The sequence below is a fragment of the Puma concolor genome, chromosome A2 (assembly GCF_028749965.1).
Source record: "Puma concolor isolate L17-30 chromosome A2, mPumCon1.1.hap2, whole genome shotgun sequence".
In the NCBI taxonomy this organism is placed as follows: Eukaryota; Metazoa; Chordata; class Mammalia; order Carnivora; family Felidae; genus Puma; species Puma concolor.
The window spans coordinates 21,842,585-21,858,309 of NC_141668.1; the positions used below are offsets into that span (position 1 = coordinate 21,842,585).

At 50.6% G+C, this 15,725-nt stretch overlaps 1 long non-coding RNA gene across 1 annotated transcript; it reads left to right on the top strand.

Annotated features, from left to right (window-relative positions):
- Positions 1 to 374: 374 nt before the first annotated feature.
- LOC147583048 (uncharacterized) lies at positions 375 to 11,974 on the top strand. Its single transcript, XR_015242759.1, has 2 exons — positions 375 to 918; positions 11,691 to 11,974. It is a non-coding gene; the product is annotated as an uncharacterized LOC147583048 (long non-coding RNA).
- Positions 11,975 to 15,725: the final 3,751 nt, after the last annotated feature.

Here is a 15,725-nt window from a genome sequence, read left to right on the forward strand (position 1 = left end):
GCTGGATGTGGGACAATCTGCTTCTTTGGATGACTACACCAACTGGAGAGAAACCAAGTACCCTTCCTGACCCCAGGCAGCAGGGTTGGGATATAGGATGTTTTGCACATCCCCGGAGCCCTTTTGGCATAAGAACACTAGAGAGGGAGAATTACTAGAATTAAAGTTTAAGATTCTGACATCCAGACAGGATCTTGCACTCAGAAAGTTCTGGCCCACCATGAAAGTGGCCCACCATGAAAGACAGCAAGGAAGAAGTATGTCAGAGAGTGCTTTATCTCCCTCCCCAAGAAGCCTGCAAAGCATCACAATGCTTATCTCTTCTAGGTGGACCTGGGACACTAAGAGTTCCAGATTCCAAGATGGTCCCATGCCTCTGGCCCAGGAGAAAGGAGCTGTGCCAGAAGCCTGGGGTTTGAACATTAACTGTCCTGCTAAAGCCTGCCAGCCATGTGCTCTCCATGCTCCCCAAGGACTATTTTACTCTTTGCAAGGGGAAAGAATTAAAGACTCCCTTTTCCGCAAAAATACCATGGAGGTGTTTAGCACATACTCTTCCCCGGCTATCCGTGCCACTGAGGCAGTCCCACCCCCCTCTCAGAGGGTGCCTGGCAAGAGGTCAGCAACAAATGAGCCAGACCAGGATTATCAGGATCCAGATGTAGGTGTGAAGGCCAGGAAAGGCAATCCAGCAGGGCGGGAAGCATCTGGAAGATCCATGCCTCCCTCAAAGCTTCAGGGGATGGAGGTCATCCTGTCTGGTCTCAGACAACAAAGCTCCAGCCATGAGCTCCGAGGACCTGATGCAGAACTGTCAACCACAGCAGCACAAAGAAGAGCAAGACAGGACTTCAGCCGACTGAGAGCAGAGAAATACACCGGGGGTGGAGAAACGGGAAGGTCCATCCCAGGAGTAAGGTACAGGTTCAGGGCTTGAATGGATCAGTACTAGGAGGCCAGTAATGGGACCAGGGAATAAAGTCAGCGTGAGAGCAGAAAGAGCTACTTGGTGCTGAGTTGGGTTGGGGAACTCTCGGCATAAGATCAACATTATAACTTAATAGCCAAATACAGCACCAATGGTGAAAATAGGGGTTCATTCTTCTAACATCCAATAATCTGGTTATGCTTGTGGGGAGACAGATAAATGAGACCATTCTCTGCCCACCAAGGAGCTCACAGCAGGGTGGAGAAAGACACCTCTGTGAACTGGTAATCATAACAGAGTAGCTGGAGTGTGGGGCACATCCACAGAGTATGAACATCGGAACTTAAGAGGGAAGTGGAGGGTGGGTAGGCTCTCAAGGTGAGCCAGGACCAGGTTGGGGGGGGGTCCCTATAGTCCATCTCACCCTAGACCTGACCTACAGATGGCAAGGGGCCATTGGGTGGCCGTTGGCATCCATTCAGGTCATATGTAACAGAAACCAGCTCTCACTTAAGAAAACCCACGTTGGGGGTACCTGGGGGGGCTCAGTCGGTTAAGCATCCGACTTCGGCTCAGGTCACGATCTCACAGTTCATTAGTTCGAGCCCTGCGTTGGGCTCTATGCTGACAGCTCGGAGCCTGGAGCCTGCTTCAGATTACGAGTCTCCCTCTCTCTCTGCCCCACTTGAGCTCTGTCTCTCTATCTCTCTCTTTCTCTCTCTCTTTCTCTCATTCTCAAAGATATATAAACATTAAAAAAATTTTTTTTTCAAAGAAAGAAAACCCATGTGGAAGGATAAAGGTGGCTCACTTACCTGAAGCCCAACCAGGAGTCTAGGAGACAGATTCAATCCAGGGCATCTCTGGGACTCCAGAGATTTAGGGAGCTACCAACAGGACAAATCAGCCACACCCCCACTCCACTGGCAAGTCACAGTCCCAGGGAGAAAGTCCACTGCCAACCTGTGGCCACATGCCCGCCCCTTGGTTGGCGGTCCCACTAAACACCAGGTGCTGTGAGTGGTACTTTCCCCCAAAGACGATCAGGGTTCTAGAGTCAAAAGGAGGGGATTGACTCTTGGGTGGCCAAAAATTAATTGAGAGCATGCCTTAAGTGTTTAGGCTGCAGAGTGACATAAACACTTGTACGGTTTAGAGCAGAGGGTCAGCAAACATTCTCTGGAGAGGGCCAGAGAGTAAATATTTTCCGCCTTGTGGGCCATATGGTCTCTGTTGCATCTACTCAATGCTGCTGCTATAGCACAAGAGACGGACAGTATATATACGAATGGGCGTGGCTGGGTTCCAGTAAAGCTGTATTTATAAAAAGAAGCAGTGGGCCAGACTGGGTGCTCTCTGTGTATGATTCATGCCACACTGGGGTAGAAGCGAGGTACAGGAGGGGAGAGAAAGGAAGCAAAGAGAACAAATACAAAACCATTCTCTCCATGAAAATATGCCCTGTGGGTTTTCTAGCAGAGTGCAGCCTCTTGGGGAAAATTCCCTGTTTCTCTCTCTTTGGGATAAAACTACCCCTCGGTAAAGAGTCCCTTTATACATTTTATTTTCATGAACATTAAGTTCGGTTTCCTCTTGCATGTAACTTGTTTCTTAATTGTTTGTTCCTGTAGGGGGTTCTATTTGTTTGCTATCTTTCGTAGGCTTTTCAATTCCCGCAAAGGCAGCAGCAGCCCTTCCTCAGCAGGATGCCAGCAGCGTATTGACTGCCTCCCCCCCCCCACCCTTCTTATTGTACGGAACTGTGGGTTTCCCAGTGTGGGACACCTGTATTTATTTGAGGCCAATCTCAAAAACACAACACAACCACATCCACACTTTCCGGGTTGCCATCTTGCTCACGGCTGGCAAGCCCGAGAATCTTCCTCCGAATCGCATCTCAGCCATTCCGGCTCAGCCAAAGAGAAGGCACTGGGGACTTGGAGACAGCGTGCAGAGTCACGGCAAGGCAAAAACCTAGCCCCTCTTTTGTAATCACCTCTTCGGTATGAGGCAATATGCTGTGAATTAGTGTGTTCCAGGCCTGGAGTGGTAACATATGGTGTATCTCTGCTCATTCTACATTAAATCCTGACATTTTGCAGCTGTCAAGATAAAGCTGTTTATACGAGTAACATTGTAGTTTGTTTATAGGGAAATAATGTGTAGCAAGTTATGATTAATCAAGGTGTCTAAAATCTGCTGGAGGCTTCTAAATAGATTTGTTTTCACTGCCGTGCTTTCTGTCTCCTAAATCAGGGGGTTAGTGGCCCTCCGCCCCCTTGGTACCCCATGGACATTTTGGCCCTGTCCCCTGTGGGGCAGGTGGAGAGGGAGGCCGGGCCTTCCTGTAGAGGCAGGAAGAGCGGGGGTGTTGCATGGAGTGAGGAGGCGGGGGGTACTCACCTTAACTTCCAAACTTCAGGAAGCCCCTCAAAGAGACTCTGTATCTTCATTCTTGTGTTTAGACTCCACGTCTCCAATTGGATTGTCCCCTGAAGAGCAGCCAGTAGGTGACTGAGTCTCGAAGGAAATAGTGCACCTAGCTTTGGTTTTCTGGGGTCCCAGAGGTCATGGGCCTGGAGGCAGTGCAGATTTGAGGAGTCTCACCTTCTAGAGGTTATTTCAACTCCTCGTGTCTGTGGTTGGGGGTTCCAATTTCCCTTTGGAGGATAATTGGTTAGAACCCAAAGCTCCTGAAAGAATCTAATGTGTCGCCTTGCTGAGCTACTGTCCCAAGGCAAGAATCTTTCAACCTCGCTGACAGCCGGTGTCCGGCCACCAAGTGATCTGTCTCAGCAGAAGGAATGAAGCCACCTGTACCACCGTGGGGAGGGTCAAACGCTGGGAGGAAACTGCCTTCGGACCCTGAGCTGTATCTGCCCTGTCTTGCCCTGGGGAACAACTTGGGGCTGGCTAGCCACTTTTCCAAATGAAAAACTTTCTGATCTTGTCAACAGCCACCATCTCGTCCACAGGCCAAACTTCACGGTCCCCGAGCACTTCTTGTAGTGCCTAGCCCCCCTCCATCCTGGCCACGCTCCCCCAGCGCTTGACGGCTGGTCGTGATGCACCTGGGAATGTCTGCTCCAGGATGGACCCATCTCAGTGTCCAAGGTGGCTGGAAGCCTCAAGTGAGCTCTCTTGCCCTTTGTCCTCCTTTCCGAGGCCATGCAGTAGTCCCTGCCCCACTGCTGGCCAGGTGGAGAGGTGGGCAGTGAGCCCCCACCAAAAGGGCACAAAGAAATCCAGGACCCTGTGGAGGTGGCTTCATCCACGGATTGGAAGATGCACAAGCAGAGACGCGTTCCCCCAGCAACGCCTGTAGTGCAGCGGCAGGGACCAGCTGCCTTTTGGCCACAGAGACAGAGCCAGCAGTAGTGGCAAGAAGAGAAAGCAAGTTGCCGTAGCATCATGGGCCTGCACCCCATGCCTTCCTGGGCACGCGGAAGGCAGCTGGCAGGAAGGCAGGCAGGAGGAGAGGCAAAGGATTTGCTGCCTGAGAGAGCAGGGCGATTCCACAGCTGTGGATGGGACTTTGAGTCATCACCCAACCCGTTTTCAGCAGACAGCCTGCCCTCCCCCAAACCACTTGTACCTTGGATGTGCTTCTAGAAGTGTCCACGGTGAAGGCTCACAGAAAACAGCAGATGGCTCAAGCTGGAGTCTTAGAAGATGCCCCGGTTCAGGATGGAGGGGAGGAAATGAAGCCATTGGTGGAGCCTGGGCAGGACCGGGCCCAGGGGCAGAAGGAGAACTGTTTTGAGGTGTTGAGGAGTAGTCAGCCCAGAGATGTAAGTTAACTGACCTGGCCAGGGTGGAGCGGTTGAACTCGCCTTGGGAGATACTGAGTTTAGCATCACGGAACCCTCCCTCCTGGGGTTAGGAGAGTCCCCTCAACAGTTCAGAGGTTATTTCTTCTCCTTAACTGGACATCTCAGAGACCCTCTTCAGTGTCGCCATGCGGCAGAGAGAGAGAGTCACTGAGGACCCCATTTGATGGGTGAGAGAACACAGGGAAGACCAAGGAAAGGGCAGAGGGCACGGAGACAGGGACGAATGGTGCAGGAAGAAAGGATTACAGCAGAAGGTGGTGCCTTCTGAACACGACCAGAACAGACAAAGAACTGAATCCAACCAGGAACCTTGGACCCTCGGTCCACCCCCGCCACCCCCCACGCCCCCTTTTCCTGTAGGGACAGCAGAGTGAGTGAGCCTCTTGTCAGAAATGAATATCGCACGGGACAGTTAATCAAAGCTGAACTGCCCCCTGCCCCTGTGAGTGAGCAGTGCTCGGAGGGGAGTGGGCAGCCCGGCAGATGGAGGGGAGGAAGTGCCACATCCACCTGCAAGGGGGGGGGGGGTGGCACTGTAGGGGAAGCACAAAGCCTATTTCTTCCCATAAAAAATGATATGAGGTGAAAAACCGTTTACTGCACATTAGGATCCACGGTTGGGCCATTTGTATGTTTTACTGGGATGGTTATGTCACTAAACGAAGCCTGAAAAATCCATCATGGGCAGGGAGCCTGACAGTGGCCTGGTCATGGGAGGGGAGTTGGAGGATGGGGGGGGGCTGGGCAGAAGAGGAGAAATGGGAAGGGATAGATACTGGTGTCTGGGGGGACTCGGGTCCATGCACTGTCCCAAATCACTGGGGTTCACGTCGGAGGGCCCGGTGAAGCCCCCACCAACTCTGTAGTTACTATTCTTCCTAAACAGGAAGCCCAGAGGTTCCCTCTACCCCAGTCCCTCTTGGCTGTTTCTGGGGATGCACTCATGTGCCACTTCCAATTCAATGAGTGACTTTTAATTAAATTCCTATGTGCTAGGCGGGGGACCCTGTCACCCGCGTCACCCATCAGGACCCTTCCCTTCCATCCTTTGAGCCATGACCAAATCACCACACTTGTGGTTAGAGAAAGAAGTGACTGAGAAGGCCCTCGCAAGTTGGGGAGCAGATATCCCGGGAGCGGAACTCGGCAGGAGGGGAGTGCAGAAATGTCATTCGCGTGGCTGCATTTAATCAGGAGCTCTGTTAATGAATGCCAAGGCCGGCCGCCTGAAACGTCAATTCTGACTTTAATCATCCACCTGTACCTCTCTCCCCTTGCCTCTGAGCAGTGTCTAGCTTTAGCAAAAGGGTCAGGAATTGGGGGCCTTCCTGGCCTCCCCAGCATACCACTGACCCTCCGTTATGTGTGACCCTCGGATCCCAGAGCTAGACAGGCCAAGAGAATGTCTGAGTGGAGCCTCTTGTTATCCAGGTAAGAAACCCAGGCTAGTACTAGAACTCTGTTCTCCTAATTCCCAGCACCTCCCCACCCCCCATTCCCACACCCTGCTGTGGCCCCCCGGGCCAAGCTTGCAAACGCAAGGGAGCCCCAAATCACTAATAGCCATCTTCCCTGACCGCCCAAGGTACAACCCACGACACAAGCAGCCAGGGCATTTGCCACAATGCAAGACGTTCTCATCCCAGCCTCCTGATCTACCATTTCACTTTCCCTTGTCATAATACATCGTCCCCGGGCACCACCACACTGAGAAATAAGGACACAAGCTGTAGGCAATGGACAAGCAGTTCCCGGTGCCTGAAGGAGAAGGGCAGGAGTTCACTAGATGCCAGGTGAGGAGATACGCTGTTGGGACGGCTGCCCGGACCCAGAACCTCCAACAGCCACGAGGCAGACCGAGCACAAGATGGAGAAAACAGCCACCGATGGTCCTTGACCACACCTGGAAACAGCGTGCGGCCGCCAAGTGGACTGGCGGGATGCTGGTTTTCGCTACCAGTTCATCTGAGGACAAATCAGATGCCGCATTTTCACAGAATCGACTCGGCTGTTCAATTCATCCTTCCAGGTGAAGGAAATGGATGCCAGAAGAAAAAACAATCCCACGTGGCAGGTGGGTAGCAAAGAAGTTGTGTGTCCAGTCCTGACACATGCGATTTCCTGCAGCGCGAGAGTGAGCCAGGACTCTCCCAAGGCCCTGAGACCAAGAGTGGATGGTTCACAGAAGGGGTACGGGATCCCAGTGTCTGGGAGGCAACCCAGGCTAGCGGCAGGCACGCAAAGTCTGGCACCAGGAGGCCTGGGTTCTAATCCCAATTCTGCCACTTACCGGATGTGTGGCCTGGTGCAATTTCATTAACCTCTCTCTGCCTCAATTCTCCCATCTGTAAAATGGGCAGAATAATAGCACTTGCCTTTTAAGGCCATCTAAGGATTTAACAGATTCCTACTTGCAAGTGGCTGGCATGTGATCAGTGCTAGAGAAGTCTTAGGTGATATAAATGAGTCTGCTGTGAACCAAGAACACCGAGCCCTGAAACAAAAGGCAGAGATGGTTCTCAGTCAAGAACTTCTCTGCAGTTAAAGCTGGGAGTGACTGAAGGGGACACTGCAGCCACACACACAATGACTGACATGATGTCCTCATTTGCCTTGCTTCCTGTCATGTGTGGCCTGTGAAATGAGCTCCTAAGACATGCATCTTATTTTCTTATTCAACTTCAAGATAAAATTAGGGTTGTGTCCCTTAGGGAGAAGGTGTGCCCCCCCCCCCAAAACAAGAGGCTCCCTAGAGAAAGCCTGTTTAAATCACATATTTAAAGAGACATCAATATTTTTCTGACAGAGTATTAGTAACAATAAATAAATTGCCAAACAGGGCTGCAAACTAGCAGGACTGCTCAATATTTGAGTGACAGTTAACATCTCATGGGAAATAGCAGTGACAGCTGAACATGTCACCAATGGCACGGCCTCAATTGCACAGTATATGAGGGACTCCTTCCGGGAGACAGGGGAAAGCCAGGGCCAATGACAGCCAAGGTGAGGGAAAGCCAGGAGGTAAAGGAGGGCTGTCCACTGTGGGACAGCCTCTAGTCCAGAGCTCTGTGGCCAGGAGGGGACAGAGGGCAAGGTCCAGGGCCGAGAGTCATGGGGACAGATCTAGGCCTTCCTAGCCTTGTGTCAATGTGCTAGAAGCTGATCTGAGTGGGGAGGCAGGCAGGGCACAATTTAACACTCGTAGGGTTGACGTTGTTTGCATCAGGGAGACATTAAGGCCACTTGGTGGGGCTGATGTGGGAAAGACCCAGAAACTAGGGCTGGGCCCTGGGAAAACAACTAGCCAAGGTCAGGAGGCTGGGGCATGGGGGTAGAGCCCAATCTCTGCCATGGAGACAGGGAAGGGAGAAAAAGGAATAGAGGGGGAGGCTGGGCACAAGAGACCCAAATGGGAGACCAATGGGGCTTGGGTAAGGAGGCTGCCATTTTCAAGGGTCTACATCCAGCCCGAGGGACATGGTGGAGGTGGGAGGGGAGGGAAAGGCAGGGGCAGGGAAAAGCAGGAGGATTCCAAACCCCTTCAGGCAGTGGAGCAGGGGCAGAATGAACAGGGCTGGGGTGGTTGGGGACAGAGAAAGACTGTCCACTACAGTGATGGAACCCTTGACTCTTGGAGCTTCTACCAAATTTTCATAGTAAGCTGATATACAGTCATGGTCATAGCTTAAAGCCCATCTTCAGCTGTGAAAAAGGATGCCCCAGAAGCATCTGTGTGTTAGAAATGAGTCGGTAACCCGGAGATGCAGAAAGCCAGCCTAAGGCAAACATTCCTGACATGACAGGAAGGAAGCGGGTAGAGGTGCACAGATACTGGGACTTGCTGGGAGAACAAAACTAAGCAGGTATGCAGTGCCCAACCCGGACGGATGGCCCAGAGCACCTGGAAACGGCTTGTCTGTATCTCACTGACTTAGCAAGAGGGCACGACTAATCAGCAGAACCCTTGGTCAGTAAATCTTGTTTATACAAACTGTTTAAAAATGTTCTGTGGACACAAAACTTGTTAATGGACTTTTGGCTGGAGGAGAGACAAGGGACATTGATTACAGACTGCAGGGGACCATCACCTGGTATATATTTCTTTCATGTTCTAATTTTTCACAATAACCATGTTTCTTTCATAATAAAAGGCAATAAAATAAAAAAACAATGTGTTATGGGAAGACATATAGGACTTTTTGGAATAACTTCTGGAAAGCTTGTGTAAGAGTCCGTTCATAAGGGTTTCTGGTGGCTTCACATCAATGCAGTACCCGTGGGGTGCAGAAACAAGGGAATTTTTTTTAAGTTCTTTATTTTTGAGAGAGAGAGAGAGAGAGAGTGCACACAAGAGTTGGGGAGGGGCAGAGAGAAGGGGACAAAGGGTCCGAAGCAGGCTCTGTGCTGACAGCAGAGAGCCTGATGCAGAGCTCGGACTCACAAACCATGAAATCATGACCCGAGCCAAAGTCAGCTGCTCAACCGAGTAAGCCACACAGGCACCCCATTATTTTTATTTTTATTTTTTTAGAGAAAGAAAGAGAAAGAGAGAGGGAGAGCATGAGCTGGGGAGAGGAGCAGAGAGAAAGAGAGAGAGAATCTTAAGAAGGTTCCATGCTCAGCGCAGAGCTCGATGTAGGACTCAATCCCACCACCCTGGGATCATGACCTGAGTTGAAATTAAGAGTGGAATGTTCAACCGACTGAACCACCCAGCCACCCCCAGAAACGAGGAAATTCTTACTAGGAGGTCAGAGTGGGGACCACACTCTCCCTGTCCCTGGCTTCTCAACTTACCTCAGGAATTAGGAATTTGCACCCTTGCTGCGGAAAGGAAGGAAGGAACCTTTTGCCCATTCCATTCTGCCCCTAGAGTCAGCCTCTCCCACTCTGAAAGAAGAATCTATGATCAGATTAGCCGGCTTCAAACCCCAGGGAGCTGCTTTTCTGCACCCAGCAGAGCTCATGTGTCAAAAATGGCATGCACCTCGACCTTGACCTCTCTAACTCGTGCAGTATCTTTGCAGTATCTTTGCCCTTGCCTACTGGACTCCCCCCAGAGCAACTCCTGGCCCAGAGTTGGGGGAAATATTTGAAGATGGGTTTTTTGAGGTCCCTTTGTCTTTCCTTAACTCAGCTTTACCAGCGATGAGGCTGAAGTTTCTAAAATTTTTATCTGACCTCTGGTCTATTTCTGAAAGGATTCAGAACTCATGGAGGGATGTGATTAAACGTCATATTTCTAGTCCCTCAAAAACAAAAACAAAAAACCCACAATTATCATTAAAGCAGATTGGCAGAGAAAGCTTCTGATTGGAGGAAAAGTGTCAGAAGGATTTACCACAAATAACATCAATGTAACAACTAACTGTGATATTGTGATAAGTAATATATATTTTGGTCTTCATACACTGTCTTTGGCACAGAGCTCCTAAAACCCTTGGAATTTCCTAAGTGATGAGAGAGAGCATGATATCTTTTGTTATGTTAATGAGGTGACTTTTGGAAAGCCTCTAGATAACCAAAGGATGGGAGCTGGTTGCCAGGGGAACCAACCATGTGATGAGAGCCCTGGAACTTTCAGTCCTACCCACCCTCCAGGGAGGGCTGAGGGGCTGAAGATTGAGTTCAAGGATTTAATCGATCATGCCTAAGTAATTAAGTCTCCATAAAAAGCCAAAAGGAGGGGTCTGGAGAGCTTCTGGGCTGGTGACCACGTGGAGACCTGGGGAAAGGGGTGTGTCTGGGGAGGGCATGGAAGCCCTGAGCCCCTCCCCACACCCTACCCTATGTATCTCTTCCGCCTGGCTGTCCTTGAATTATATCCTTTCATAATAAACCAGTAATCTCGTAAATAAAATGTTATGAGTTCTGTGAGCTATTCTAGCAAATTAATCAAAGCCAAGGAAGGACTCTTGGGAACCTCTGATTTATAGCCAGGGGGTAAGAAGCACAGGTGACAACCTGGACCTTCAACGGACATCTCAGTCTTGGGGGATTGAGACCTTTCCCTGTGGGATCTGATGCTGTCTCCAGGTAGTATCAGAATTGAGTCGAACTGTCGGACGCTCAACTGGTGTCAGAGAATTGTTTGGTATGAGCAAAAACCCACACACATCAGAATCGGTGATCAGAACATTTGTTTATTGAGTGTTTACCAGAAGCCAGACACTGTGCTAAGTACTTTACACGGTGTGTGTGTGTGTGTGTGTGTGTGTGTGTGTGTTTTAAACTGTTATCACAACTTTCCAAAAGAGGAAACGGAGACTGATAGATACCAGGGTGGGGATTTTTATGGCAGAGCAGATATTCACACCTAAGCTGACTTCTCAGGCCACCTTCTTCTTCTTTTTAATTTTAGAGAGTGCACACATGCATGCACGAGCATGGGGGAGGGGCAGAGGGAGAGGGAAAGAGAATCTCATGCAGCCTCTACACGCAGCACAGAGTGCGACTTGGGGCTGGATCCTGAGACCCTGGGATCATGACCTGAGCCAAAATCAAGAGTCAGATGCTCAACCAACTGAGCCACCCAGATGCCCTACAGGCCACCTTCTTAAGCATCACCCATGATAGTGGGTGGTTTCACCTTTTCTTTATGAGAGGGAAGTCAGTCTGCTTCCCAGGCTGGTGGGACAGACAGCTAGTACAGGTGGAGATTTGCTGCTCAAATAAGCAGTAAAAGGTGCAAAGGGTCAAGGGCAGGATAAATAAGGGCCAGGACACGTGTGCACCAGCCAAATGACTGGGGGTGACGACTGAGGCAGTCTGGGGAGCAAGACAGGCCTGGGCCATGATCCCCGAGAGAGCTACACAGAAGCAGCCCCTGGAGAGGAAGGTCTGCAGAAATCCCTCAGGCTTGAAGTTTAGGCTCACCTGTTGGCCCAACACCACAGTTGTTAAAATACCCTCGTTCCTTTTTTTTGCAGGCTTGGCCACAAGATCATGGACACTGGAACTTCAGGGAACCTTAGAGAGTCCTTCAGCTCTCTGGTTCTAGGGATCAGTAAATGGGCCTAGGAAGGCTGAATGAATTGCCAGAGGTCACAACACGAACTAGGGAGGGAAACCCAGGAGTTCTGACTCCCCTTCCAGTGCTCTTTCCATGGTACCACCTCAAGGCTTGGGATTCTGCCACATGCCTGGTCCTACTATTATGAAACATCTACTTTAGGTGGGGCACTGTGATAAACCTGAACTTGGGAAAAGCCCAGCTCTAGACTTCCAGTGTGATTCATGAGATTGTAGCCATGTTGTGGGATACCCCAAGCGTACGTTCAGCTCTTTGGACTGGCTCTTAAACCTTTTCAGTTGTAAAGATGACAACAAATGTGACAGAGAAACACAAGATTGATTTTCTATGTTGAGAGCTACTCCTAATTTATCCACTCTATAACTGCCAATATCCCATACCTTGAGAGACATCTATTCTAGCAGCTCAAGGTACGATCTTAACTCCCTCTTCCCCCCACTCACCTCTCCCTAACACACAGCCCTTGGACTGCAAGAGTTCAATAGTCTTCCCAAGGTCACAGAGCGAGCCAAGGGCAGGACAGATAGAGAACATCACGTCTTGACTTTCCAGGTCTCCAGTGCTAAACCTCCTCTCAACACTACCTCACCTTGCACAGATGTCTGTCAGCAGAGGAGAAAAGGTCATGCAAGCAGAAACTTCATAAGCCACCGGAATAAAGCACACACGTGGGTCTCGTCCTTGGGGAGGCCCACTGCAGGCAGATGGAGGTGCAAGAAGAGAGGTTCACGAAGCTAAGAGTGTCTCCAGGCCAGATGGTACTGATTTAACAAAGGGTCTGTTTGCAGTGACAGAGGAAGACCCCAAACTCTGCCCCTCCCATCATGCAAGCCTCCCTGCTCTTCTTTTAATAGAAGCATTTTCCCTGCCTTTCTCCCTTCCCTCCAAAAAACCTCACAAATATGTTGTGTGAAATATCAGAACTAATTAGACCAAATGGTGTTCGTATCTGTCACTGGTTTTTCTGGGGGAGAGCAGGCTGTGTCGTGGAGGGAAATTTTGTTAACTAATTAAGGACAGTTTTTAGGGGAGAGTGTCATGTCCCTGTGGGAAAGAGGGATGAGACGACTGGAGAGGGTTCTTGGATGGGCCAAGAATGGAGATAAAGGGCACAGTGACAGCTGGGTGACCGGGAAGGTGGTGTGGGAGAGACAAACAGGACTGAGTTAGCCTTGGGGGCGGCCCGTTTCATAGTTCTTTGTACAGTCAAAAGAGGACACCGCTTGCACACAAGTGTAAGCACACTCACCGCACCAATGAAAAATATCCATAGGAAGGAGGAGGTAGTTTATCCGGGTTAGTACTTAGCAGTCGTCACTGCTGCTCTGACACAACCAAGACAAGGAAACTGATCTTAGTTTCTTTATATCATACAACTCTCAACACAATATATGACATCCGTAGTTACCCCAAATTTTTGACTGGAATACAATAGAGGAAGAAGAGGAAATGTTTGTATGGGCCTAGTTTGTGCTGGAGACAAACTAAGATCCTTTGATATCTTTTCTCATAGAGGAATATCTAAATAGAAGTAACAGAAAAGAGAACGTGAGGCTGTCGAGTCAGAAGAAGACAGGAGGAACTTCTAGCTGCCCTCATAAATTCAAAATAGTATCATGTGATAAAGGGAATGGATTAATTCCAGGAGATCAAACTAGGACTCACTGGTAGAAGATATCAGGAGGAAGACTTTGATCCTAAGTAATGATTAGGACTGTTCCAGAAATGGAGCAGTTCGCTGTGGGCCGGAGGCAGCTCCCGAGCTCCTCAGCATTTGAGCCGAGCTGCCCAGCATTGATCAGAGCTGTTCAGGGGGGGCGCCTGGGTGGCTCAGTCGGTTAAGCATCTGACTCCAGCTCAGGCCATGATCTCACGGTTCATGGGTTCAAGCTCCGCGTCAGGCTTTGCTGACAGCTCAGAGCCTGGAGTCTGCTCTGGATTCTGTGTCTCCCTCTCTTTCTCTGCCCCTCCCGTGCTCACACTCTGTCTGTGTCAAAAGTAAGTAAACATTAAAAAAAAAAAAAAAAAAGAGCCGTTCGCAAGAGATTCCTGCAGGCGGGCTTTGACGCTAAAGTTCCCTAAATGTGAGCTTCCATGAGTCTGTTGTGCGTCCACAACAGGCTGGGTGTCAGCTCCATGCCACCAAGATGATTTTCCCTGAGAAAGTCTTTGAAACCCTCTTCGCTGGGTTTAACAATTTGAGCCTTTAACAATTTGAGGGGGATAAACAGGAATCCTTCTGGAAATGTCAGGGTGTGGCCGTGGTCCAGGCAGAAGGTGGGGGAACAGGTGCGTAGGGACACGGCTAGAAGAAGCACCCCGCAGCACCCAGACTTACAAGGCCAGGCCAGGAGGAGGAGGGGGGAGCCGAGGACCAGGAAGACACATTTCGTTCAGCAGGTGTTCAGCCCCCCAGTCGTGCCAACAGTGTCCTTTCCACACTTCTGCCACACGGCCGCCTCGCCTAGCCTGCAGCCTCAGCCCCACAGTGACTTCCAATGAGGTCCGCACTGAGCGGCACAGAGAACTGACCTTGCTTCAGGGGGAAGCACCAGACAAAAGGTGGGCCCCACCCTAAACTGCCTTCAAATTCTGCCTCTGCCACTCATCAGTTACATGGGCAAGTTTCTTGACCTTTCTGGCCCCTTCTTGCTCTTAAAAAGGGGTGATCGCATTACTTAGTTCATGGGATCGTTGTGGGGATTGTGAATCTGCGTGGCGGATGAATGCCAAAAACGCACGTGACACCCAGGAAGCGCTACGTGAGCGGCCGGGTTTGCAGGGGCACTTGGCACTCTGCCCTCCAAACTGTCACCACTGTCCTTTGAGGGATCAAAGAGAGAGGCCACAGTGGTCTTGGGTTACAGGAAGGCCTCCCTCAAGCGGCCAAGAGGGCGTGTGTAAAGAGCTGTGCCAAGAGTGGAGATGGTTCCAACAGCAAATTTCAAAGGAAAACAAAACAAACCAGGGAATGATAGAAGAAAGCCCAGAGCGGAATGTTCCCCGGGGACTGGGGGACTGTCTGCATACCATATCTTTGACTGCTGTCCTTGCTCTGGAGGCCGCGTGGCCATTCTGCCAGGGGCTACCCGGGAGGCCTCCTCCAGCAGCCAGACTCCTCCCGGCCCCCCGTGCAGTCATCCCCGGGGCTTCTCGCCAGCAGTGGTTTTTCCCCTAAGAACTTTTAAGCGCCTCCACGATAGACTTTGGGGGAACTGAGACGGGTGGCTTCGGCTTGCCTGGAGTCACAGCATGAGCGTGTGTCGGGCCCGGGGCCAGCATCCCCGGCTCCCCCTCTGCCGTCGCCAGGTCTCGCGGCCATGGCTCCTCTCTCTGCCTGCCTGTCTGCTCTATATCCTTCACAAACGTTCCTTTTGCTGGACTAATACCGCTGCCCCTGCTCTTTGGCTCTGCTTACTTTAATACACACATAGATTACAGCTACATTAAAGAAGCCTGAAAATACCAAAGCAGAACTAAAGCAATTATTATAATGCAGCCCTAACAGCAGCCGTAATGAGACAGAATTAAAAATGTGCCAGTATAATCACAATTCACTGTTCCCAACGACCTTCCAGAACTGCTTTCATTTGGAAAGTAACATCCAGTCCTGAACTGTCAGATGGAAAGGAAAAATTCAATTGTGCCTCCCAGCGTGGCCTGGTCCCTGGCCACCAGGAGATCTGGCTCTTCCACATGAAGACATCTGTCCCCTGGCTAATGCTACACGCTATTATCCATTTGCTTAGTAGGGGGCAAGGGGAAGGGACGCAGGGGCTGGGTGTTCCTTCAATGGCACGCAGGCTGGCTTATGCCGCTCCCCTGCGTGTGTCACCAGGCCTGCCCATTCCACAATGGAGCAAATTCAAGTCTGAGCAGCACCGTGCCCTGCACATTGCGGGCACCACTGTTACAATGACAACTCACATTA